The sequence below is a fragment of the Ochlerotatus camptorhynchus genome, unplaced genomic scaffold (assembly GCF_037179485.1).
Source record: "Ochlerotatus camptorhynchus isolate MF236.1 unplaced genomic scaffold, CSIRO-AGI_Acam_v1.1 ptg000035l, whole genome shotgun sequence".
Taxonomy (NCBI): Eukaryota; Metazoa; Arthropoda; class Insecta; order Diptera; family Culicidae; genus Ochlerotatus; species Ochlerotatus camptorhynchus.
In genome coordinates, this window is record NW_027040526.1 from 684036 (window position 1) to 711594 (window position 27559).

The 27559-nt window shown below is 39.7% G+C and overlaps 1 long non-coding RNA gene across 1 annotated transcript in view; it reads right to left on the minus strand.

Moving 5' to 3' along the window:
* The window catches only part of LOC135709602 (uncharacterized), a 114303-nt gene extending 89149 nt beyond the window's left edge, over positions 1 to 25154 (minus strand). The window contains exons 1-2 of the long non-coding RNA XR_010518354.1: positions 25043 to 25154; positions 24378 to 24958 (exon numbers count right to left, since the gene is read on the minus strand). This is a non-coding gene — a long non-coding RNA (uncharacterized LOC135709602). The remainder of the gene's footprint in view (positions 1 to 24377; positions 24959 to 25042) is intronic.
* Between the last annotated feature and the right edge of the window lie 2405 nt (positions 25155 to 27559).

Below are 27559 nucleotides of genomic sequence, written 5' to 3' on the forward strand. Positions count from 1 at the left end.
GTCATCCTGTACCAGTTTCTCAGTTTTTTTTTTCCATTTTCTTAACATGTCCTTCTCGTCTTTGACTGTCTTCTTGCTCTTCCGAAGTTTCCGCTTCATTATTGCCTAGTACTGCTCCACCGGGCGCAGCTCCGGACAGTTTGGCGGATTAATGTCCTTTGGAACAAAATGGACAGAATTGGCCTCATACCACTCCAGGACACTTTTAGAATAGTGGCATGATGCCAAATCTGGCCAAAATAGCGGAGCTTCGTCGTGCTGCTGCAAGAACGGCAAAAGGCGCTTCTCGAGGCACTCAGATTTGTAGATCTCGCCATTTACTGTGCCCTTTGTCACGAAAGGCTCACTCCTCAGTCCGCAAGAGCAGATGGCCTGCCAAATGAGATATTTGGAGGCGAACTTCGACATTTTCTTCTTCTTAAATTTGTCGTCCACATCGAACTTGCTCTTGCCGGTGAAAAACTCCAACCCCGGAATTTGCTTAAAATCGGCTTTTATATACGTTTCGTCGTCCATCACACAGCAGCCATATTTTGTCAGCATCTTCTCGTAGAGCTTCCGTGCCCGAGTTTTAGCCGTCGATTGTTGCCGCTCATCTCGGTTTGGGAAGTTCTGTACCTTGTATGTATGTAGTCCAGCTCTCTTCTTTGCATTCTGGACGTAGCTCTGCGACATGCCGATCTTTTTAGCCAAATCACGGCTTGAGACGTTGGGATTTGCTTTAATCATCCGCTTCACCTTTCCCTCCGTCTTTTTGTTCTCCGGTCCCGATTTTCTTCCAGCTCCTTTGGCGTGGTCCAACGTCAACTGCTCCTGGAACCGCTTCAAAACTCTGGAGACGGTTGAATGGTGAATGTTCAACATTTTTCCCAACTGCCGGTGCGACAGGTCAGGAAATTCCAGGTGTTTGAAAAGAATTTGTTCTCTCAACTCGCGTTGGTTCACCTCCATTTTCGTTGAATCGAAAAACACGACTTCGAGTTTGACAGCATGTACACAATACACATCAATGAGAAAGTGTGCAAAATTTAGTTGATTTTTACCCAATGGTAAAAAAGTTATGCCCTGTTGAATGTGTCGCAATAATTTCGTTGTTGTAATAATTACATTATCATGTCAGTTGTTCGACCGTACATACACCGTTTTCCGCCAAGACCGGTAGCCATCCAACAGCAGTAAAAACGCTGGCAGTTGTGTTCTTTTAGCCGTTCGTTCCTGCTACAACTCACTGTTACTATCACCTCCTGAAAATTCGTCCGTTGAGCAATTGTGGGTGTCAATTACTTCTCGTGACTCTACCCTCTACAGTTGCGTGGTGTACATTCCTCCGGATCGTGTAAACGATGGTACTCTCATCGAAAAGCACATGCTGTCACTCGATTGGATTGTTTCGCACATGGGCGCCAATAACAACTTAATCATCCTGGGAGACTTCAACTTACTCGATGTCTGCTGGAAGCGCAATGCTCGCTTGTTAAAAACTGCAGACATCATCCTCCTCTGCTGGTGAGCATAAAGCTCAACGTTCATCGTAATGTCAAAGACACTGTAGAGAGCGTCCTCCATAGCTTTAGCGAAACCAACTTCAGCGAAATGAATGATTTTCTCTCAAATGTGGACTGGGAAGAGGCACTGCGTGACTGTGTTTCTAACCTCGCAGCATCGACGACATCCAACATTCTTTTGTACTCAATCGATCCATTTGTACCTAAGCGAATCAGTTCGGAACCTGTTATACCTGCCTTTTCGAATTCAGAGCTTAAGCGATTGAACATTTTTAAAAGGGCTACTCCTTGTAAGCACAGCAAATTCCGAACCGATTCCACGAAAGTATGTTATTCTAAAGCGAACACGGATTACACGCGACTCAACCACGGATTACACGTACCAACTGTAGCTTACTGGAAAGAGTCTTTCGTGTTCCCAATCCACAAGAAAGGCTGCAAAAGGACTGTTTCAAACTACCGTGGAATAGCTTCGTTAAGTGCCTCCAAACTTTATTATACTCGAAAATTTGGTTCAAAGTTTTACACACTGTATCTCGACGGATCAGCATGGCTTCATGCCTAAGCGTTCCACGACGGCCAATTTAGTTACGTTCACTTTGTTCATCATTCGTGAAGTAGAACGTGGCCATCAAGTAGATGCCATCTACACAGACCTCTCCACAGCATTTGACAAAATGAACCATGACATTGCGTTGGCTAAATACGACAGGATAGGTGTTCACGGTGGCCTGCCTACTTGGCTCTACTCCTAGCTGACTGGTCGAAACATGTCTGTCAAGATTGGAGACTATGTTTCTTCATCCTTCCCCATGACATCCAGCGTTCCCCAAGGTAGCCATCTTGAGTCATTTCTGTGTCTGTTGTACATGAATGACGTCAATACCATCCTGAAATGCCTTAAACTATCGTATGCGGACGACTTGAAACTCTACTTCGTGATAAAAGAACCTAGTGATGCCATTATCTTGCAGCAAAAATTGGAAGTTTTCGCTGAGTGGTGTCGTATTAATCGCATGTCACTAAATGTCTCGAAATGCTCTGTAATTTCCTTTGGCCACAGGCGTTCGCTTCTTCACCATGACTACACCCTGACGGGCATAACTTTGAAACGTGAATCGACTATCAAGGATCTGGGAATACTGATCGACTCCAAGCTCAGCTTCAAGGATCATGTTGCATACGTAGTATCCAAAGCTTCCTCACAACTCGGGTTCATATTCCGCTTCGCCAAAAAATTCAAAGATGTATACTGCCTAAAAGCAATATACTGTTCGTTGGTGCGACCTATTTTGGAGTATTTGACGGTCATACTACCAAAATGAAACCATGCGTATTGAAGCTGTTCAACGGAAGTTCATCCGGTATGCTTTAAGGCATGTTCGCTGGAATGACCCTAAAAATCTGCCTAGCTATGAAAGCCGCATACAATTATCAACTTAGAGCTTTTGGATGTGAGACGTAACGTAGCAATGGCGTGCTTCGTCGGTGATCTGTGACTGTTCTACACTGCTGAGTAGTATCGACATCAATACCCGCCGCCGTAATCTACGATCGCTTGCTTTCCTGAACAACCGCCCCTCACGAACCAACTACAGATGGAATGAGCCCATGCGGAGGATTTGTCGCATCTTTAACAGATGCTACAATGTATTTGACGTCAATGTTTCCCGTTTTTGAAATAAGTGCAATTTCAAGAGTATTTTATGTTAATTTGTCTAGACCCGAGTAGCACACTTTCATCACAATAAGTTACAGCAACTTGTTTATAACTGAAATAAGTCGTATATAAGTTTCTACAATTGATTTGTGACAAGCGTGCTACTAGGGGAATAAGTATACTGTCATATTTTACCTGTTGACCATAACATAAATAAATAAATAAACCACCCAGTCGCAGCAAGTGGGTTTCAATGTCCCATCCTCAGTGCATGTTATATCATCTGAAGTGGGATCCTAGGAGCACTGAAAGACACCAACGACCCGAAAACCGTTCGCTGCCGAGAGGACGTTCCGGAAAACTGCTGCTATCGTACAAATACACAAATCCGGTAGCCGTAACCACGTTGACAACTATCGTGGTATTTCGCTTCTAAGTCTGCTGCATTAGCAAGGCTTTCGAAATCCTAGTGCACGGAGCACTGTACAGCCTTTAATATCGAAGTATCAACATGGGTATGTTCAACATTGTTCTACATCCACGAATCTGATGCGATATACCAACACACTGTTCCGCGAGGTCGAACTTCGCAATCTGGATGACTCGGTCTACATTGATTTTTCAAAATCGTTTGACACGGTACCACACGCGCGTACTTGTGAAAAACTGAAAGCTATAGAACTCCCCGAATGGCTGGTTGACTGGATTCGCTCTAACCTGACGAATCGTAATGCTTTCGTGTCATTAAACTCTACTCGTTCGGAATCGTTTTCAATCACTTCCGGTGTACCACAGGGTAGTGTGCTGGGACCATTAATCTTCATGTTGTTTGTAAATGATTTGTGTTCAAGCAGCTGTTTACCGATGACTTGAAAATCTTCAGAATCATCGTTTCCATCCTCGACTGTACACAGCAAAAAAATAATTTTGATATCACATCAAAGTGGATGCACTACAATCATGTCGAAAATTTCATGTAATTTTTATAACCACATAAATAAACAAATGCAGTAAAAGCAGCGTAATGTCAGTTCATGCATTGTATTAATGAAAATTGTGTCCTTTTTAGAAAGTAATATTACACCATATTTTCGACATGATTGTAGTGCATCCACTTTGACGTGATATCAAAATTATTTTTTTGCTGTGTATTGTACGTCAGCGTGATATTGACAATTTGTTGCTATGGTGCAGTGCAAATGGAATGAAAATCAAAATCATTAAATGCTAAATAATTTCATTTTCTCGTCGCTGCGCCCCTATCAATCACCAATGAACACTGGAATCTGTACCATTGAAACGAGTCTTATCATTTCTTAATCTAGGGGTTAAGATTGACTCGAAGTTGAGGTTTAACAATCACGTAACGCTGGTTACTTCGAAGGCATATGCTGTTCTCGGTTTCATTTGGAATTTCACAGATACATATCTACGCTCAGAAGACGTTGTACTGTAATATAGTAAGGAGCCTCCTAGAATCTGCTGCTCCCATCTGGGATCCGTTCCATACCTCTCTCGTTTTAAAAGTTGAACGAATCCAGAGACTGTTCATCAGATTCACCCTACGTAATCTGCTATGGTGTGATCCCATGCACTTACGTTCTAAACCGCTCGTTGTGCATTGATAAACTTAGAAACGTCAAATGATTCAGCAACCCTTCATTTTCGACCTACTTGGCGGAGACATCGATTGCCCTCAATTGCTTCAGGAAATTCCACTCTATGCACCACCATGGCAACTAAGGAGATCTCCCCTCATTGCTGTACTGGCACATAGAACCGTCTATGGATAGCACGATTCACTGAATTCCTGGTTGAAAACCTTCGACGACGTTGGTGTTCATTACGATTTTAAAATGTATACGAATGTTTTAAAAAATAGAATTAAGAATAGGTAGAGTCATCTGTAAGATTCAATCGAAGACAAAACAACAATTAATAAATAATACAGGAGCATAGGATTAATGAAACACGTTAAACTCACAGAAATTTTTAAGAGATTTCGGAAAAATCTTCTGGATCAAAATAAACTTCCAAGGGTAAATGAAACATGTTTCCGGGAGATGTTGAAAGGATTTAGTGTTGGGGGCGACCCCGGCGTAGTAGTTAACATCCATACCTCTCACGCCAAAGTCACGAGTTCAAATCTCACCCCCGGACAAGTCACGAATGACCCAAGAGTGTTAAAGTGACAATAATAATTAAAAAAAAGGGTTGAGTGGTCATGGATCGACTCAAAATTGTCGGTGGCTTCAAAAAAGCAACTGCCCAATAATTCGAGTCACGTATTTAAGATACTCAGCAGCGCCGGTGGAGTAGTGGTAAGCGTGATTATCTCTCACCTCAGCAGGCCTGGATTCAATCCCAGTCGGCACCGCCTTCGGAAGTGAAGTAAAGCCGTTGGTCCCCGGTTCATGAGGTGATGGGTCAATAGGTAGGGTCCAGGTGTGGGAGCTGCCTCTCAGGCGTCGGAGCTGCCTCCCTGGCTCAGCACGGAAAACAAGATCGACGGAAAACAAATCAAGGAAAAAATTTTAAGATACTCTCGCAAGATAGCAAGTTAATCAAACATTATTCCAAAGACCCTTAGGTGATTAAAGGTTCAGAGATGTTTACAGAACTTAAGAGATACTATAAGTAGTGCTGTAAGAAAATCTGAAGATATTGTCAAGGGAATACTAAGGTGAGTTTCATGAGAATTCCAAGATAATTCTAAGAGATTCACTTAAAGGAATTTTTAGAAGAATTTAGAAGTGAAACCAATGAACTTTTGCGGGAATGCATTTATTAATTTTAGCCGGCATACCAAGAAATTTCCGCGAAACATTCCAAGCGAATTCTGAAAAAATATCTGGAGAGAAGTTAAACAAATTGTCACGAGATAAATGATGAATTTCTAAGATACAATTTAGTAATTCAAAGCATTGAAAATTTATCAAGATTCCTAGTACATAAATTCTAGATCCAGGATTGACAAAAAACCATAAGATTCTTCGATTTGGATCAAATTTCATGATCCAAAAGATTATGGAGCTAAAAATTTCACAAAATTGTAACAGTAATGTATGTGAGAAAAAGCCTCTATGGAAGTGCATTCAAAAATACCAGAAATGGAAAAAATTTCTAAAATTTTAGACATGGAAATTTTTTTGGATCTAACATTTTTTGAAGTTGAGATTGAGTTATAGCTTTTATTCACTAAAAATCGGTGATAGAAGTAATTCTTTCCAAAAGACGTTACCCCCATATCTTAAATCAGCTCGGATATGTCAGTCTCAGAGCACCTAAATGAACATGTCTAAGTGTGTTGAAATCAATGTTGTACTCAAGAAACAATCCTTCGAATTGTACTAATTTTTAGGTTATGGTAAACCAGTGGTTTAAAGTCTAGTAAAAGCATGAGAAAGTAGGCTTTACAAGTCTCCCGGAAATAATCCACTACATTTTATTCTATATAATTACGTGTTCTTGTAAAGTCTTACTACTAAAGAATGTGTTTGACCAAATCATAATGAATGTTGCTTGGTTAGTAGTTTAGTTTAGTTTTCTTTATTAACGAGACTTTCAGCCTTGGGCTGGTTCGTCTCGTGCGTAGATGGATGCTTCGGAAGGGAGCCCCCCTAATTACAAAGTTTGTAATGGGATGGGACTCCAGAAGGGAGTTCCCCTAGTTACAGAGTTTAGGTTGGAGGCCCCATAAGGGAGCCTCCAAATAGCAGATTTAAGAAGGTGGGAGCCCTCCCTATAATCATAGTTTTAGTTTTATCAGAGTTGTTTCTGTCGTAGTTGCTGTCATGACTGTCGTCCGGTTGTTGTTATCATATAAATCATCCGTTGGCGTTAACCATAAGCCAAATAGAATGTGGTTCAGGTATTGTCGGTCATTCATGTTTGTTTTCAGGTGAGAAGCTAAGGTTGGTCTTTGTGGGTTTGTGCAGAATCTGATCGGGTGCAATATACAAATGTTAGATGCTTTCCAGTAGTCCGGCTTCTCGGAGAAAACCGAGTAGTGCCGTGGTTTTTGCAGGTTCCTCACTATGGGCATCTCTGATAGTTCCCGGTATGTCATAAAATTTTCGGGGCCCATCATATTGTGGGCAGTGGCATATAATGTGCTCTACCATGTGTCGCACATCCTGCGGAAAGGGCCGTTCCCAGTAAAGTTATGGGAAATGTTGGTATGCCCCGGTGAGACATCACGATCTGGGTACGGTGGTCTCGTGGGTCCTCCCACCTATGTGTGTCGTGCTTGATCTTTCGGATGAAAGTATCCCTTGAGCCAATCGGCTGACCAGGATTCCCAGATCACCTTTGAAACCCAGTGTTTCAAATCCTTGGCTGGGACCTCCCGGATGTACAAAAGAACTTCTCTTCCGGAAGCCGCCAAGTGATCAGCCTCTATATTCCTACGGATACCACAGTGTCCAGGAATCCAAATAAAAGCGGTTTTGTTGGGTGCATATTTCTGAATACCCTGGATCCAGGAATGTTTGGAAATATCCAATACGAGGGCCTCGACTACACTGGCGGAATCCGTGAAAACCGCGATTGGTCTGCTGGATGGTGTAGTGGCAGCGATAAAAGTAGCGGCAGCCTCTGCCGAAAAGACGGATTACTGGTCCGGTAGCCGGTGGCATACAGACATTTGAGAGTCTGTAATTCCTATACCGACACGCCCACGGGCTGCGGAGCCGTCGGAATATCGGATTGTATGACCGTTGCATACGGTTCCTTGAAGTTCTGCTATCGATTTCACTAGTGCGGGGGAGTTGGATCCTGTCCCAAACTTCTTCTTAATTGCCAAGTCAATTACGGGTCTGGGCAGGCTCCAACCCCTGGCTCCGCATCAGTGGACCCTGAACACTGGGGGGAGCTCCAGATTGGCAGTTGCTGAAAAGAGTAGTTTTGCCTCGGTGAGGAGGAAAACTCCCTCGTCAGGACCAACTGTCTTCTCGGCGAAACTTATTGCCCGCTTGTAGATAGTTTGTGTAGTCAGTCGATCGAAAGGAAGCATTCCACTCTTGATGCAGGCTGCCACGTTAGGTGTGGACGGAAGATGACCAGAACAAATACGGATAGCTTCGATACGTGGGAGCCATTTTGGAGATTAGCAGATCGCGGGCGAGACAAATGATTTCGATGCCGTAGAAAAGACGCGACTCGAGAATTGCTCTGGCAACACGGAGCCGGGTGGACCGGTTACTGTCAGGGTGCCATTCAGCGATAGAACGGAGAAGATTCAGTCTGGTTTTGCAACCGCTTTTGACGTCATCGAAATGTACAGTGAAAGTCAGATGTTGATCAAGACTAACCCCTAGGACGCGAACTGTTTTTTTTTTGTTTAACGGGACTCTTATCGGCTGAAAGCCGAAGTCCGGCGGACGATGCCCACAATGATACTGCCCTGGTAGCCGCACCCATCTTCCGACGGAGCGCCTTAACGGTGTCACTGATGGTAACGAGAACGATGTCGTTGGCGTATACGAAAATGTATATCTCTTTGGGGAGACCACTGTAGATGTTGTTCATGCGGCTGAGGAACAAGGTGACTGCTATCACCGACCCCTGTGGCACTCCAGTCTCCTCCCGGAATTTCTTGGATCGATGGTTGCCCAGAATAACTTGAAAGGTGCGATTAAGAAGAAAGCTCTTTACAAAATGAAGTATGTGCCCACCCAGACCCCATTCCACCATCTGGCGTATGACGTCCGGCATCCTTGGTCAGTAGTATAGTAGAGTTCTATATCAAATTAAGAAACCATTCAAAGCATTTGACAGAAATAACACACTGAAATTCTAACCTCCATTGATTCATTTTCAAATCTTTTTCGTGCAAACACACGCAAACCAAAAATTTATTACAATGAATGTTAGTTCCATTTCCTATCATCTTCTGTTCATGAACATCGCAGCGAATGTTAGAAGTTGACCTTGCAGGCGATGTTATGTTTTTTTTATCTTTTTTATTCGTATTCTATCTACGCTTTTGACTATACCAGTAAGCTTTTTATTTAAAGCATTTTAGAACGACGCACACAATTGCCTCGAATCTCTCCACATGGAACCGAAAAATTACCCAAAATTAAGTTCTTTGTACTCATCTCTTATGTTCCGTTCAATAAGCTAATTTTCATTAAACCGCTTATAATAGTTTACATTTGACTGCAGCAAAAATAATTACCTACTTATGAGTATTTTCTACCCAAAATTAAGTTCAATTGACTCAAATTTGAGAATATCTCATATACTCACTAGTAGCATATTGAACGATACTCATGAGAAAGTCGAATCTCTCGTTCCGTTTTTGACAACAACAAAAAGTGAGAGTGGGATGCAAAATTAAGTAAAAAGAACTTTAATTTAGGGTAATTTTTTTTCTCTGTGCAGCATAAAAAGTAGGGTAACCAACTTGAATTGGACCCCTACATATTTTGGACCCTTTTCATATATTTTCCTCGCTTACTGTCTAGTTTCTTCAAATTCATCTGGGTTGATGTTGTAATTACATTCTTTCAATTACTTGCTATGTCTCAAGATCATTAGTTCACCTCAAATTGCTTACAATTGCTCAATTTATGCAGTTTTAGAAAATGTTATCGAAAAAGTTTCATGTTTCGACGTTTGTCAAGAGGAATCGGCGTTAGTGTACTTGTTATAAATTTGGTCTAAAATATACAATTCAATGATTTTTTTTATCAAATCAGTTTATCTGACTTTGGAAGATGTATTTTACGTGTTTATAAAGATTTCACCTTAAGATTTTACTTAAAAAGTGTCCAAAAAAGATCGTAAAAAAATGTTACCAACTTATTTTGGACACTTATCAAATGAGAATCATCAAAAGAGCGACAAAAAAAATTCCAGTTGGCCGATCGTGCTATTATCTCAGATTTCTGATTAAATTGGTAAGTAAATCAATCAAAATTATATGAATTCATTGTTTTTAAATATATTTCTTGTTTATCAGGCGATTCAAAATGGGAAAAACGGCAAAACACGTAGAGTGGTCCACTCTGAGTTTTCCTAGTTTTCCTAGTTTCTAGTTTTCCACAAAAAATTTCCTATCTCCCAAACGCATTTAACTAAGGGGCTGTTCATAAACTACGTAGACGCTTTAGGGGGGTGGGAGCGCTTGGCAGATGTCTACGGTCCATACATTTTTTTTTAATTTTGTGTTTGAGACTGTCTTCTACGGAAGGGGGGGGGGGGGGTTGAAATATATCAAAAACCGTCTACGTAGTTTATGAACAGCCCATACAAAAAATAATATGGACTGCAAGCATAGAGTCAGGTCTCCGTATTAAGATTTACTTCTGAATGATTTTTTTTTCATGGTATGATCAGTTGTTTCCTTATGTTATATTATATTTCCTCCGTTACTCGCGCCAACTTTTGTAACACGAGTACTCACGCGTTGTACTTTGTACAACAGTGTGAGTTTTCCATTTCCATTTTGCAGCCGAGCTACCAATCGATCTGAAATCAACGAGTATTCCTCAAAAAACTTGCTTTTAACTAAACAAGCTAAATATTTATTACAGTTAACCCCCAAAATATGCGGATAATAGAGAAAATGTAAATGGAAACCGCGTAAATGGTGTCTATACTACGAGGGTTCTGATTTAATTGGTTACAACAAGGAATATCTCGAGATCCTGACCACATAGAAAGTTACTGTCTTTGCCAAAGTAGTTCTAGAGATCATAACCTTTTTGCTGGTGGACAATAGTTCAAAATTTACTCACTAAATAGCGCTAGTATACATGTGAAGTTCTCGCATGTGATATATCTCGAAATCCTGACCAGATAGAAAGTTACCGTCTTGGAAAAAGTTGTTCAGGAGTTCAAAGCCTATAGTTCAGATTTTTTTCACTATATGGTGCTAGTATATACGTGAAATTCTCATATAAAATATCTCGAAATCCTGATCATATAAAAAGTTACTGTCTTCGGCAAAGTTGTTCAGGAAGTCAAGGCCTTTTTGCTGGTGGACTTAAGTTCAGAGTTTTCTCACTTTGCAACGCTAGTATACATGAGGAATTCTCATATCTCTAGATCCTGACCAGACAGAAAGTTACTGTCTTCGGCAAAGTTGTTCAGGATGTTAGGATCTTTTCGTTGGTGTACAGTAATTCAGAATTTTCCCTTTACGTGGCACTAGTATGCGGGTCATTCAGAGATATTTTATATGCAAGGATTTCACGTGTCTTTCAACGTCACCTAGTGAGAAAATTATGTACTTTCCACCAACGATAGGGTTTGATCTCCTGGACAACTTTGCCGATTACAGTACATTTTTAGCAGGTCTTGAGATATATCATATGCGAGAATTGCACATATATACTAGTACCATGAAGTGAAATATTCTGAACTACCGTCCACTAGCCAAAAGGCCTTGATCCCATGCTTGGCATGCACAGTTGTACACACCAACTGCTCATTTGGTAATAACTTTTCACTCAGATGTTGAAATGTATTTTTCTTTCAAGTAATTGATAGATTAGGCTCATATTTTACTATAGATATGCGAAGATTAGGTAAAGCTTAACATTTGAATCAACACTAACCAATTTAACACTTCAATTCCGAGATGTGTAGTGAGCATTTCTCACCTCATTTTTACAACGGAAAAACAAATACAGTTTACTACTAGCATTAAAACCTACTTTTTTTACATATCTATAACAAGCTTACACTCTATTCTATCTACTGCTTCAAAAAGAACTATGTTCCGTCAACTGTGTGCAAAGTTATTAGCAAATGAGCAGTTCGTGACCAAAACTGTGTATGCCAAGCATGCTTGATCCCCTGAAAAACTTTGCCCAAGACAGTAACATTCTATCTTGTCATGCTCTGTAGATATTTTATATGAGAGAATTTAACGTGTATACTAGAACTAAATAGTGAGAAAATTCTGAACTATTCTACACCAAGCAATAGGCTTTGACCTCCTGAACAACTTTTTCAAAGACAGTAACTTTCTATTTGGTCAGGATCTCGAGATATATCATATGCGAGAAGTGTATATGTATACAAACGCCACGTGGTGAGAAAAATCTGAACTACTGTCTACCAGTCGAAAAGTCTTGACCCCCTGAACAAGTTTGCCCAATACAGTAACTTTCTAGCTGGTCAAGAACTCGAGCTATTGTATATGCGAGAATTACACGTATATACTAGCGCCTCGTAGTGTGACATTTCTAAACTACTCCACCAACGAAAAGAGCTTGACTTCCTGAACAACTTTGCTGAAGGCATTTACTTTCTATCTGGTCAGGATCTAGAGATATTTTATACACGAGAATTTCACATGTATAATAGCACCACGAAGTGAGATAATTCTGAACTATTGTACACTAAGAAATAGGCTTTGACCTCCTGAACAACTTTGCCGAAGACAGTAACTTTCTATCTGGTCAGGATCTCGAGATATTCCATGTTGTAACCAATTAAGTCAATCCCACGTAGTATGGACACCGTTTCCGCGGTTTTGCCTTTACATTTTCTCTTTTATCCGCATTTTGGGGGTTAATTGTAATCAAAGTTTAGCTTTTTTAGTTCAAAACAAGTTTTTTGAGGAATACAAGTTGGTTTCAGATCGATTGGCAGCAACAAAATGGCAATGGAAAACTCATATGTGTTGTACAAAGTACAACAGCGCGAGTAACGGGGGGTTAACTTTTATGCATACCGTAAAACGGGGTGTAATTGATCAGCGGGGCAAAATTGATCGCTGAAATTTCTCGTGATATTTTTTCATGTATAACATGTTTTTCGTTACTAAGCGTACGAATGTATCTTTGTATACATTGTAAAAATATTATGCATAAGTACAATTTTGGGTATACTCAGCGATCAAATTCACCCCGCTGATCAATTTCACCCCGTTTTACGGCACCTTCTTTGAAAATTTTCCCACCTAGATGGACCTAACAAATGCGAGATAGGAAGAAGTGACCGTCGTAATTAATTTTAGGCTCATAGGTTGAAAGAACTTCAGCATGTCCAAAATATATTCGTTCCCATTCAGTGTGTCCAAAATATATTATGGACACTGTCCAAAATCAAGTGGAAGGGTCCAAAATATGTGAATATCATGATGTGAAAAGAATTATTTTTCGAGTATATATCAATAAATAAAACATCTAGTGACATTTTACATCCAAGATGAGTAGCTTTCGAACACAACCGCATGTAAATTGCATAATAATAATAAACAAATAATATTATTTTGACATAAACGTGATCTCACTTTCTCTAGGGGTCCAAAATCAGTTGGTTACCCTATATGAAGTCAAGTATGAGAGGAAATGAGCGCTTCGTGTTTGCTTTTAGGCTATCGATATCCAGAAGCATGGAGAGAGCAGTGGGGAAAGCACAGGTCTAATAAACGTTCGTGGTTCGAGTCCAGTCGGCAACCTATTTCCTATTTTTCTCGACATAATTAATTTCACTCACTAATACACTCCACATTTTTCTGTCTTCAATTTTCACCGCTTCTAGGTATATCTCATCCTCGGTTCATGCGGTCTCCACTAACATCCTCTGATGATGAATCCCACATAATTGTAAGCGAATCTTTCATCCCCCGGTTGGGTGCAGGTTTGCTTCCACTTACTTCGCTTTAAAAATAAAAGATTTTCGGAATCATGTAATCATTAGATATGTCACATACTTTACAACCTTTTCTTGGAACTCACAAGTACACAATATCATTATAATGTCCAATGATTTCATAATTCCGAAAAAAAATTTAAGCGAAGTGAGCAGAAGCATTCCTGCGTGCAGCGTACCCCAAGGTCATGGGCGATATAAATTTAAACCCGAAACGGGAAGCCTCTAGGTAAATACGATTCCTAAGATTGCCAATCGGCACCGGAGGTCACATCGCGTTCACTGAAAAAATAAAACACTTAATTTGCCAATCCCAAGTCAAGTGGTCATTTTTTAGCGCTACGTTCGAAGCGGAAGCAAAATAAATCAATTCTTTGCGTTCGGTTGCGCCCCCTTTATGCTATCTGTCTCTTCTCCTGACCCAGGCCTACACACACACACACACACACACACACACACACACACACACACACACACACACGCACGCACGAGCTACCAAACAGCGAGTCAGCACGGGCCCAAACCGTCGTAAAGAACCGTAGATAATCAACTATCCACGCTATCCCGAAGAGAGATCACCGAAATGCTTCGATCGCCCGGAGATAATCTCTCCCATCTTCTTCGCCACTGCTCGACTGGCCAATCTTGGTATGGCTTTTTCGTCTCGTGCAAAAACGCCAATTTCCAACCTAGTTGTTGCGTTCCATGCGGAAAAAAGGTTTTAACCTGAAGTCATGTTTCCGTCTTTGATGTTGTTGTTTTTTTTTCGGGACGTGTATATTTTACAACCACACTCACAGACTCAGGCGAATAGATTCACAATGTAGAACGTGGCACGCGTTTTAGGGAGAAAATGATAATGATAATGAATTACCCTACCTGTACGTACACGGATCTCCGAACATGCGAGGGATGGATGGATGGACTGAATGCCTCCGGGTCAACGCACGCGTCATGCCACGAAATTAGAGGGAACCTGGCACCGACCGGTCTTGATTTCAGTCGGCAGGAGGCCTTCGTTTTGTGCTGTGCAAGGTTGTGGAAGGTACAAATAGTGGACACAGGTTTTGTTTTTCGATAAGTGCCAATGGTAGATCGAATGGTTATCTCCGGTTGACTACTTTCTGAGTTGGCGTTGAGAGATAGTATGAACCATATAGTGAACGTCACTGTCGCATCAGTATAGGATTAATTTTCAGGTGCTAAATCTCTCATCCTAATACGGAGTAAAGCGAAGGAAATGAATAGCTCATGGCTTGGTAATATAGCTGATTAATCTTGTGTCGAAGAAAATCAGAACAACCAAAATAAACACGTCATTAATTAAATCCTCTCAGTGGGTGATCTGTTCTTACAGTTATTTTTTATTGTTTCCAAGACACTACGACGAAGACTGTTTGTCATCGCAAAACAAATTCGTATATTGAAAGTGAAATTCTTTCTTAGAATCTGATGAAAAAACAATCCATGCAGAGGAACTCGCAACGTGTGGACCGAACGTGGACAGAGTTCATTCCACGGCGGGAATCAAAATTCCTCTCACTTTCTCGCTTTTCCCAAATTTTAAAAATAAATGTGAATCGGTCTTATTTCTCGGCTACAGCACGGACGATATCGCCAGCATGTCAGTGTTACTTATATTTTGAGATGAAGAAAGGTGCAAAGCAGCTGATTGAAATTTAGGTAGGATTGTAGGATAATGGCAAAGGAAGACAAATATTGCACAGTAAAAAGTACAATACACTTGTGACGATGATTTTCGGGAATGTATGAATGTATTTTGTTGCATTTAAATTATTCTTTTTTTTTTAATGTGAAGAAAAAGTTGTTGCAGGGCTGTCAAAAAATTGCAAAGCTATTGTTTCCAATGGAAACTTTCCATGATTTTGTAATTTTCGGTTTTCTTATTATTAAGTTATTATGCCTTGCGGCTTCTCGTGGATTTAAAAAGTGACTATGCACTGTTTTGTCGTTCTTTCTGATAGAATGACACAAGGCGTGGGTCATTTAAACTCCATCAAAATTTTAAATTTGTTAGGAGAAAGCCTCTAAACACGGACCCTGCAGTTGAGATTGACACTTGATATTTAAAATCAAACAACATTTTATCGGCCTAAAATAAACTAATTGAAGAGACGTTCAATCAGATTGTTTTGTTACTTCATACGTGAAGTTAACGATTTTCAGAGTTGGGAGAAAATGCTAGAGAAAGTTTTGAAGAGGGTAGATGGATAGGCGATCGTTTTTCTTGATTTGTTTTGATTATTTTCCACTTACGCGCTTGTCATACATTGTGTACATTCATCGAGAGGTGGGTGTTTTCAAATATCAGTTGTGGAATAATTAATCAAACGATTTCCTCAATTGCACAGTATGGAGAAAAACCAAAAACGGCGTCGCTTGGAAGTTTTGGAAAATCCGGAAACAGAAAATCTGTCGCGTCTTTCCAACCCCGATGACGAGATGGAATATCCCGCAGATGGCCAAGTAGGAGAAGAACGCTTGATCTCGGATTGTGATGATGACCCGGCCGTGATTGTAGATTATGTGTTGAATTTAACCGGTGAAAATCGTGGCTACCCCCAATCTATGCTGCCTAGTGGCTTGTATGGCTGTTGGCTGCTGGTATCGGTTCGTGAGTTATAGGGTCAGAGCTCAGAAAAAGATGCAGGTAAATGCGGAGTTTCAGGAGACTCTCTACATCATTCGAAAATTTTTACTCTGTTAAATGTCCCTTCTGTCGAGAATGCTTCAGTTAACGCTTCTTGTCCAATGAAGCATAACAGTGACATTCTGGATTTTCTGACAAACTCATTCCTACAAATCAAACGTTCACCTCTTACTCCGTATTCTCTAGATCTAAGCATTGACCTATTACCAAAACTAACTTCATGCATCAGATTAAATTTTGATCATCCCATTTGATTTCACTCATTTCTGAGGCAAACCGAACGACCTCTTCGCTACGTATTAGAATAGCTCGTCTCTCGAGTGCTTTCCATCTAAGCCCTTCCTAGCAAAGGATTCGACCAATTGATGATGCAAAAATTGCGATCCGGAACGTGTCTTCAAATAACCACTGCTTCGTCCTGATAAAGAGTCGGTTTTCTAGTTTATTAGTTTATTTGATAAGGCTCCAACGAATTAACTTTACAGAGCCGATGATTCTTGGTCACTATACAATACATCTTAAAACTAAAGTCAAAAGGTACAACACAATAAACACTTTATCTTCCGCTATCCAAAAAGCCTCCTCCATCAGAACTGGAGCCGCGTCCAGTAGTTTCATTGTATGGCGGTTACGCCAACGAGGGTCAGAGCGCGTCCATTGCAACAATGGACGCAGAATGTGGTCAGCATTCACACACTCATCACGAAACGGTTGCTTTCCAAAGTTGACGACGCATCGACCGAAAGAACTGCTGATGAAGAACAATGAGGAGGACCGCACAATGATTGCTGCCGAGAAAACAGACAATCGCGTGGCACAAATCGAGAGTGGCCTGCTTTTGTCGACAGCCGAGTGAACACTGAAAGAATCGGTTTGCAGCGATAAAATTCAACCAGCAATGTTCGCTTATCTGCATCAAACTTTTTCACGTGGCGTTCGTATTCCTTTCTGGAAAAAAAAATCCGTTCTGTAGATACGTGGAAATCCATTTGGTTGACTTATGCTTCCTATAGATGATTGCAAGCTTAGCTTTGGATAGACCAAGGAAAAAGTATCCTTAAAACGCATGATATGCTTTATTCACCGATGCCCGCTTCTGCGAAACTTGCAGCAAGATATCAGACATGGTGGTACAGATAATCAATAGACCTGATGCAAACTACAAAATACATTAATTTTAAGATAATTATCGAGTCAAAAAGTTGTAATAACTACCTTGTAATGATGGGATATTGTTGTGTTTTATTGCAATTTTACAGATCATTCACTGAGACTATGATTGATTAAAAATACCTGTCAACTACGATCCTCACAGTAGTTTAAAAATTCATGGCATGAGCAATATCACACCTTGCAATATCAACCGTAGTTGTTTAATTGTTTATTTTTATCTACGAAAATCGACCGTAATCTTGTATTTTGCTGAGATTTGATTTTTTAAATATTTCCAAACACTGCACAGTGGGAAAAAATCGACAATTGTTACCCTAAATTTATTTTTTCAAAACGCGAATGCTCCCAACCAATAGAAGAGCACTTTTCTTATCTAAAAATGTCCAGGAAATAGATTGCGCTAGGTCATGGAAGAGCACGGAAAATTCCCGTTTACCCCAATTTCCCTATGATCTGTTAGTATAACCAAACAGTCTCCATCATTTTTCGTAACTTAACTACACACACTCATCAAATCTACACTAATCCTATGTTAAAATGGCCATACAATGTATAAATTCTTAGCAAATCATAAATTTTGTTGTGAAATTGAGGTGAAACATGCATTCTCCGTATATTCCGTCTGCCGTCTGTTATACCTACTGTAATCGATTCTGTGGACATTTTTGCATTCGAAAAGTGCTATTTTATCGTTTGCGTTTTGAGAAAATGTTGAAATTCTTATCAAATCTTATACTTTATACGGAAAACGGGATAAAACGGACATTTACCGTACTCGGCTGTGATTAATAGCTACTGCAATCAAATCCTTGATCATTTTATGGTATATTGAGCTGAAGTTCATAAATCATATCCTTTTCAATGTCGTGAAATGGATCAAATTAATAGTGTGCAATGCTAAATGTACGGAAATTGAGACAAAGCGGAATTTAACAGTGCCACATTTGAAAACTATTGACGGCAATCGATTCCTTTGCCATTTTTACATAATATTAGCGAAGATATGAGGAGTGTGTGAGGATTAGTTACGAAACTGCTTGGTTATACTTACAGATCATAGAAAAATTGGGGTAAAACGAAAGACCTAACGTAATCGATTTCCTGGACATTATTTACATAAGAAAAGTGCTCTTCTATTGGTTGGGACCGTTTGCGGTTTGAGAAAATCAATTAAGGGTAATAATTGCCGATTTTTCCCCCTTGTGTACTGTTTCAAATTATCAAAAATGTTTTCTTATAAAAGGCGTATTTCCAATCTTCAACTCTATGATGCATCTGATTGTTTCGCCTTGCACCGACACTACGAATGAAAGTGTTCTTATTTGCTAAACATACTAATTCAGTAGTATTTAGTCACGTCCGCTTCATTTGAAATGCATCCCTTGTATATTTCACGTGTAGAAAACAAACAAAAATAAGAGCTAAAATCTCCGGACGTCATTTCACTTTCGCAAAATAATTGACAGAAGAGTCAAGGCGTAACAACAGACAAAGAAATTCCGATAGTATATCTGCACGGCTTATCACCAGTGCTGGCAGTTCAGAGGGTGGAAATAATGTAAAAAATATAATTCGTTAAATTGTATTTATTTCATGGTTACCAATATTCACAAGCAGTTTTCTTGATATTGCGATTTTGGAAATCCACCGTTTACAAATGTTAGTGTAGAGTTCACGATTTCTGATCTCTTTCATTCTCATAGTAATGAGAGAGAACTCATGGAGAGAGAGCAACGTTGTCAAATGTCAGCTCTTTTCAGCAACGCGCCACTCAGTGACGGGCCTCCATACAAAGCCCTCCAAAGTCAAAGTAGGGGAATTTACGTATTCTCGGCAACCTAAGCAGCGACCATCTTTTTATAGCCTTTTTCTCTCAGGAACGCACACATATGCAGTATTGGTTTGTTTACAATCTTTTGCTGCCAGCTGCTCTAACAATTTCAGTCGAAATAATTGTCAAAAACTGTTTTGAAACGCTTTTACAAAGCTCCAATCTTCTCTAGTGAGAGCGACTATTGTGGGCAACATCTTTTTATTCGGCAACCGTTCTATTTGAGCTGCGTGTTAAACAGCTTTGCTTTCATCGGCAACTCGAAATCAGCAGCCTTTTAGAGTGCGTGTGTTTCATTTCAAGAAAACCCTGCTAGATTGCTTTTTTCTCAGTGGTAAAAATATATTCAAATTGAAGCTGAAAGCCTAAAGAATCGTTTGAATGCATTCAGCGAAGTGTTTTCTTAAGAACATCCAATGAAATTAGCGTTTCAAATTGGGTTGCCGAAAATAGTCTGCCATGCCGAAGCCGGCATTTCCCCTACTACAAAGTCGGACAAAACCAACATTGTTCCAGATGCTGGCTGAAAATCACATTTTTAGAAAATTTTGGGATGCTGATTCGATTTTTGACGTCGGAAGTAATTGTAAATGTAATCGTATCCCCTTAAAGTGTGAATTTATCTTTCTAATACCAATAAACCCATTGATAGATTTTTTATTAAACTATATTGTTTGTTTATTCATTATCCAGGATATCAAAAACCTAACTGGCAAAATTATAAATAATAAGTATTATCTAGTTAAAAACCATAACAACCATTTCTGAGATGTGTTGTATAACCAGGCAGAACTTATTTAAAAAGAAACTGGAATAAAACAAGTTCATTTTATCGTTAGTGACCGTTCATACACCACGTGGGGAATGTTGGGTGGGCATGTTCGAGTGTATATGGTCCTTTATTTGTTAATATTTTTATTTATGAATATCTATGCAGCGGTAGAAAGGGTAAAAATTCTTGCAACTTTCAAAAAAAAATTCAATGTAGTTTGTGAACAGCCCCTAATCGAAAAGCTCAGGATTGTTTAGTCTATAGTGAAGATGAAAATTAAGTTGTTACACAGCAAAAAAATAATTTTGATATAACATCATAGTAGATGCACTTCAATCGTGTCAAAAATATGATGTAATATTACTTGCCAAAAAGGGCAAAATGATCATTAATACAGTGCATGAACTGACATTACGCTGCTTTTACTGCATTTGTTTATTTTTGTAGTCATAAAATATACGTGAAATTTTCGACATGATTGAAGTGCATCCTCTTGGATGTAATATTAAAACTTATTTTTTGCTGTGTAGGATAATGTCACTGTGTTACACGATTCAAAACAAAAATACGTTGGAGGTACTTACAATTAAATTAGTTCCATCGATATCGACCTGACCGGGAATCGAACCCTCCGCTTCCAGCTTGGTAATACCGTGTCTTTACTGACTAGGCTATGAGGCCCCTAATATCAGTTCATGCACTGTAATAATGATAATTTTGTCCTTTTTGGAAAATAATATTACACCATATTTTCGACACGATTGCAGTGCATCCACTTTGATGTGATATTAAAATTATTTTTTTGCTGTGTATTTGACCTGGAATTACTCAGCTGAATGATGAATTGCCATATAGCGTTAGCGTTGTTATGATATACTTCGTAGATTGGATACTAGCGACACTCACGTCTCTTCTGAAATTCTCAGTTAGACTACTTTCAGGAATAATGCTGGGGAGTAAACATTGGTTCCAATCTAAACAAGAATAACAGAAGCATGACTGTCGCTATTCCCGGCCACGCCCATCTTTACCATAACTAGGGATAGGGAAGGAAATGTTGATGTAGTACTTACTTAATGAAAGGCCACCGACTAAGCGACACCCTCATAAGTGCTACGGAGTTGGAGTGTTGGGTAGGGTATTCGGTTAGGATTTACCTCAACTTGGCGATGCAACCAAAAGTATGTATTGTTTATTTGTTGTTAATTTAATCTCTCTATAGCCGACTATCGAAAGAAAATATTCATTTTGTTTAGTGATCATGAATTTTAAGAGTCATGACGGAGAGCTTGGGATTAAACCCATGATTTTCTGCTCAGTAAGCAAAAACGATCATTCCAGGGTCATCGAGCATCTCAGAACCATAACGATAATACAGGACTACGTTTTCGCTTGATATGCAAATAGGTTCCGAGGTTAATGTTCAATATCAAATATACAAATGATGGTGGCGATTTATTGTGCTGTGGAAGAGCTTGGGGTTAAATCCATGATTTTCTGCTCAGTAAGCAAAATCGATCCCTCCAGGGTCATCGAGCATCTCATATATATAAGAATATATGGATGAACTATCTATTATTGAAAAACTATTATTTACGATGATTACATGAAAGAAATAAAATATAAACTACAAACAAAACGTGACTACTAAAATCTCAAAAAGATAGTCTCACAAATATATTTCACGCAACCAGGAATCTCAAAACCATTAGACGCTATAATGATACTCTACACATGTTAGACACAAGAAGAGGCCAAAAAGCAAGCGTCCAGAACACAAAACCCGCCAGATCCAGTCACAATCAACGATTCTACGAATTGCGAGCGCTCACGAATCATAAAACACTCTGAAAGTGAAATTGACAGGCTCTATGCGTCAAACACCCGCCCTCCAATCTTCTCCCGCATTCAACAACACTCTATTACAACATCTAACGAATTCAAAACTCCGAAAATCACTCATCTATAGCAAGTGAGTGGAAGCAACCCTGCATGCAAACATTCTTCATGATACACGTTTTCTGCCTATTAGGCCTGTGGACATGCGTTAGCTTCGAAACTGAGAAAATTTTTAGATCACAAAAAAAAACTTGAAAAAAAAACTTTGAAAGGTAATTACAAGTGAAATAAATATAGATTATATTACGCAAAAACTAACAGGTAATATGAAATATCTTGTATCGTATGCTTATGCTATTTGACTGTAAGAAAAATACTATGCTTAAATAAAATAAAATATTAATAAAATTATATGCAAAATTTATAAGAAGATCATTACTTTATTGGTGAGAAGTTTCTAAAAAGCCCTCCCAGTTCCTCTGTATACAGAACAAATCTGATACTATAATCAGAATTTCTCAGTCTGCATGAAGTAGCCGATTTCATCAAGGAAGTTCTATTAACAACCAAGAATTAATCGTTTGAGGCATACTGAAGCATTAAGAAGGTGATATGAGTCACTATAGGAAATCATCATCGTTGCAAATATAAAGAAATTATACATAACCCTTTGCTTCAGTACCGTCAACCTCCATGCCCATGGGGCTCAGCTGAATGATGAATTGCCATATGTGCTGAAAGATTTTTTTTTTGTAGATTCATGTCTCCAGGTTCTAAAGCTCGTTGGTTGCAGCGGGTTATTTGGGTGTGAGGAGCATCGTTATCGCGTTTTATTGATTATACAGTACCCGTTCGGTTTTGGCAATAAACCCGACTATTTAGTGTGGCCAACATCGAACCTTGCCTAAATCAAACGGTAAGCGATCTTATGTAAACTGAGGTGCTCGGTGGCCATAGAGCGACCGTTTTTGCTTAGTGAACAGAACATCATGGATTTAATCGCAGGCCCCTTTTTATTCAATGTTTGTTAGCCATTTTCATTCTTAACATCAATACACCACTATAATTCAGCGAATTGTTTACTAAAACAATCCCTGCTGCAAGCTTAACCCTTTTATCCAACATCCCAGTGAATTTTTCGTGGAAGTACAGAAGATTTCTCGGCTATCAACGAAGCGAGTATCACGTCAACACATTCCTACCCGCTCCTTAATTGACCTGCATTCTGACGTGGCCGACGCTGGAATTGACTAAGGTAAACGCACCAATAGTGGAGGTACGATAGTGCAATGTGTTCCTATAGTGACTTATGGAGACTCCATAAGCCACTATAGGAACACATTGCACTAACGTACCTCCACTATTAGTGGGTTTACCCTATTTTAATGTTTGAGATCACCAGTTTTTTACATCCAAGCATCTTCTGTTGATTCTTTGTGTAATTACAGGTAATCTGGTAATAGTGGAGTAACAACCACTGGGGTCAATCATGCTCATAGTCATGCTTATGCTCAACCCAACAAACAATTTGAGTTGATCAACAGCTGAATAAGCTATTTTTAGCTAAAGAAGCTTGTTTTTGCCTGCTCTTATTCAACATTAAATTTTTGTTGGGAATACGTTATGATCGATTTATTAAATCAATCAACTCAACATTAAGCCAACAAAAAATGAATGTGTAAACCAGTTCAATATTGACCTGGACCGATTCTCACATCAATTTGTGTTTTCTCAGTATTATTTTAAATTATTAAAAGATTAATTATTAAATAAATTATTTTCAATTGTATTAAAGAAAGTCTCAGCACTTCCTAGATGATCCGTTAATTTCCGATACTAAATTTTTCCAATGCAATGTGTCTCATTTGGTTGCATGTTTGTATGCATCAAGTCGTCGCCGTGTATCTATCTCAGTAAACAGATAGGAACGTGTCTCCAATTAATCAATTCAACATGTGATGTTGAAGAATTTTCTACGAAAACAGCATCTAATTTCAAAACGGTTCCCCCAACAACAAATCCATGTTGTTAGTTCCGTTTCCACACCCCGCCACAAGTGCAATAAATCAATTCTGTAAGGCCGATCGTCATCCCATCGCGATGAGCATTGGGATCGTTGACAACCGAAGCACGTGTATCCGTCCGCCTCTGGCAAAAGATCCAACCAACCTGATGGGCCAACAGCAGGGTGCAGTCTCCCGAAAAGCACTAGAAAATAATTCCTCAAATGCCTTTTTGGTGTTGTTTTAAAAATAAATGCCTAGAAGCCAAAACAAACCAACAACCACACTGTCGTCTAATTAAATATTCACCTTTCTATGTCGCCTGCCTGCTACTGTTGGGACTCACTTTCACGCTGGTTTTCCGCGGTGTTCAGTTTTTCCTTCCGTTTCGATTTTTGTTTGTCACTTTCCGTTCCACGTTCCACAGTCGTATTTCACCACGGAAAACTCCTCCCGATAGGCTGGATTACCTAACGCAACGTCGCTCGTTGCACATTCTACGTAGACTACTGACGTGTAGAAACTCCGAAGCAATTGGGAAATTCACAAAACGTTCACTTTTCTAACGAAACGATTCACGAACAGATGGGAAAACAATTCGAAAAATTCAATTAAATCAGCCTTGGCTCGGTTTTTTTTTCCTGGCGAGATGAAGCAGGGTAAAACCCCGCTCGCACCTGTAGATCACTGTTTCATTACCACAACAAACCCCGGATTGTTAGGACCGAAAACCTTCACATTGAACTCGTCTGCACATGCCAAATTATCTCAATAAAACCTCGCAGAGAAGAGGGGAAGGAAACCTCAAAATTTACACTCACATTGATTTTTATTTTCTTCTGGGAAGTAGGCAACTACATACAGACCGACCACAGGCAGCGCACGTTCCGCTATAGCCACGTAGATTAATGGGTGAGTGAGGAAAAAAAAAAGCTAAAATAAATTGCAGAAACACAAAACCCTCGCAAACACACCGATTTGAAGCAATATTTGCCTCACGCAGTTTGTCTTCAAGTTCACTTTTATTTTCTTCTTGAGTGAGCGCAACAAGTTCAAAACCTCACGCCAACCACGAACGAACGCAGAATGAGCTCTTTCTCTTGTGGACCAGCATCCATTCAACAGAAATTGGCCAGTTTGAAGGTCCGCCGACGATCGTGCGATCCCCTGGTACTGATCGCAACTCTCTCGCTCTTTGCTTGCTCTCACCTTCTCTCATAAGCACCAGCACTCTCGAGACAACATAATGTTATTCTACTAGCGCATAAATTCTATCTTACGTTACGACTTGTTGCCTCTGATCTTCACTCGCACTCACTGACACCTGACAATTACTATTACTTTGAAACAGTCCTAACGATTTGTTTACCCTTCTCTATTCTTCTAACCGTGCCGCGTTTTGTTGGCACAGCTTTCCTAATTTCCACATTAACAGTTGGTTGTTATTGCACCGTAAATAAACATGATAACACACAAGTTCACTTTATGCTTTCTGCAGGTCTTGCAGCAGCCGTACCGCGTGTTGAACCACCCAGCCGCCTAGAGGGGGAAGTGCTTTACGAGTTCCGCTCTGTTTACGTGCATTCTGTGAACGTGCCCCGAAAAGGTTGAGACACTCACACGCGGTTCAATGTGTTCTCTCACTGCCACCGAGCAGAGTGCTCGGCTCTCCGGCTCTCAACAGCACAGCAGAACCGGTAATAGTGGATCCGTTCCGTAGTCCATAGGGGGAGTCGAACATCATCAACTAGCAGCCTCAGCAGCAAGGCACCAGAGAAGCAACGACGATGGCAACAGCTTGGATGGTAAGCGAAATGAAAATTCAACTTTTCCCCGAGAAGGCTTTCGATTGACTGAATGGTTGGTGCTTGTTTTTGTTGATTCCAACTGGAGCTGGTGGTGCGACGGTGGATGGAAGAGAACGTTCGTTCTGGGTATTCCACACCTGGGCAGTGACGGTTGCAGGACTTGGAACCGGCGGCTTAGGTTAGTGTTTGGTGAATGGTTTTGTCTAAAATTAAAGCTATCTTGCATTGATTGCAACCAGATGCGAAGATTTTGTGCATAACGCTAATGAAACAAAAAACCGAATATGTAACGGCAAAACGCAATAACTGAGCATTAGTGAGAATTTAATCGCATAAAGTGCAATAACTCAGCGATGAGTAAATTTGCCTCCAGGATTTTCCAGCTTTTTCCAGGAAACATTTCCCAAATATGAGAAAACTAAAGATTGGATTCACTCAGTTTTTGCAGTGAAAAAAAAAATGCAACTTAATATTATTTAGCAAAAAAAGCACATCATCAAACATTTCAATTGCATTATGAAATCAGAATGCAGAAAAAGGTGAAAGAGTAAGGGATTTAGGGATTATCTTAGACTCCAAACTAACATTCATAGACCATTACAATACAATTATTCGCAGGGCCAATAACATGCTAAGCTTTATCACACAATTAAAACACTATATATTGCCTATGCGACGTCAATACTGGAATATTGCAGCATAGTATGGTCTCCATTTTCGATCACGCACGAAGAAAGATTAGAATCAGTACAAAAGCAATTTCTATTATATGCCCTTCGTAAATTAGGTTGGATATCATTTCCTCTTCCATCATATGAAGCACGCTGCATACTTATAAACATACAAACATTGAGAGAGCGGCGTGAATATGCAATGGTTTCATTTGTAAACGATATCGTTTCGCAGCGCATTAACTCAGCAGAACTTTTATCAAAATTAAATTTTAATGCACCTACTCGACAATTCAGAAATTGAAATTTATTTGCCATGACCCATCATGGCACAAATTATGCAAAATTTGGGCCATTAAATCGCATGAAGGCGTCTTTTTTCCGTGTTGGGTATATCCATCACTGCGACCATTACTTATCTATTGTGATATTCCCCGTTTTTATATTGCTTTATCAGTTATGTCGTATCACTATTTTGTGAAGCGACCGACATAGACTGACCAAAAGAATTTTCCCAGCCAGGTCCCACTTTACTGGGACCTGCATTCCAAATATCAAAGGGTTCTGCCAGCCCCTTATCCAGAAAAATACGCCTTTTATTGAAGATTGCTGCACAAGAGCATAGCAGGTGTTCAGAGTCTTCCTTTTATATACCACAGAATCGACACATATCCTCTTGAAGTTTTCCTATTAACTTCAAATGATATTTACATGGACAATGTCCTGTTATCAAACCAGTATAGACACTGAGATCTTTCTTTGATAATTCAAGAATTTTGCTAGTCATTGAAATGTTCGGAATCATGAACCATTTCGACTACCTCTCAATGGAAGTGTTGTTCCAATTGGTCTCCATTTTCATTTTTTTCCATTTCTTGATCTCCAACAAGTAGAAACTCCACAGAATGGTTCTGGTCCTATGAATTGCTGAGATGATCCTAGCCTGGCTAACGTATCGGCTTTCTCATTCCCTTCAATTCCACAGTGGCTAGGAACCCAATATAAGTTTACT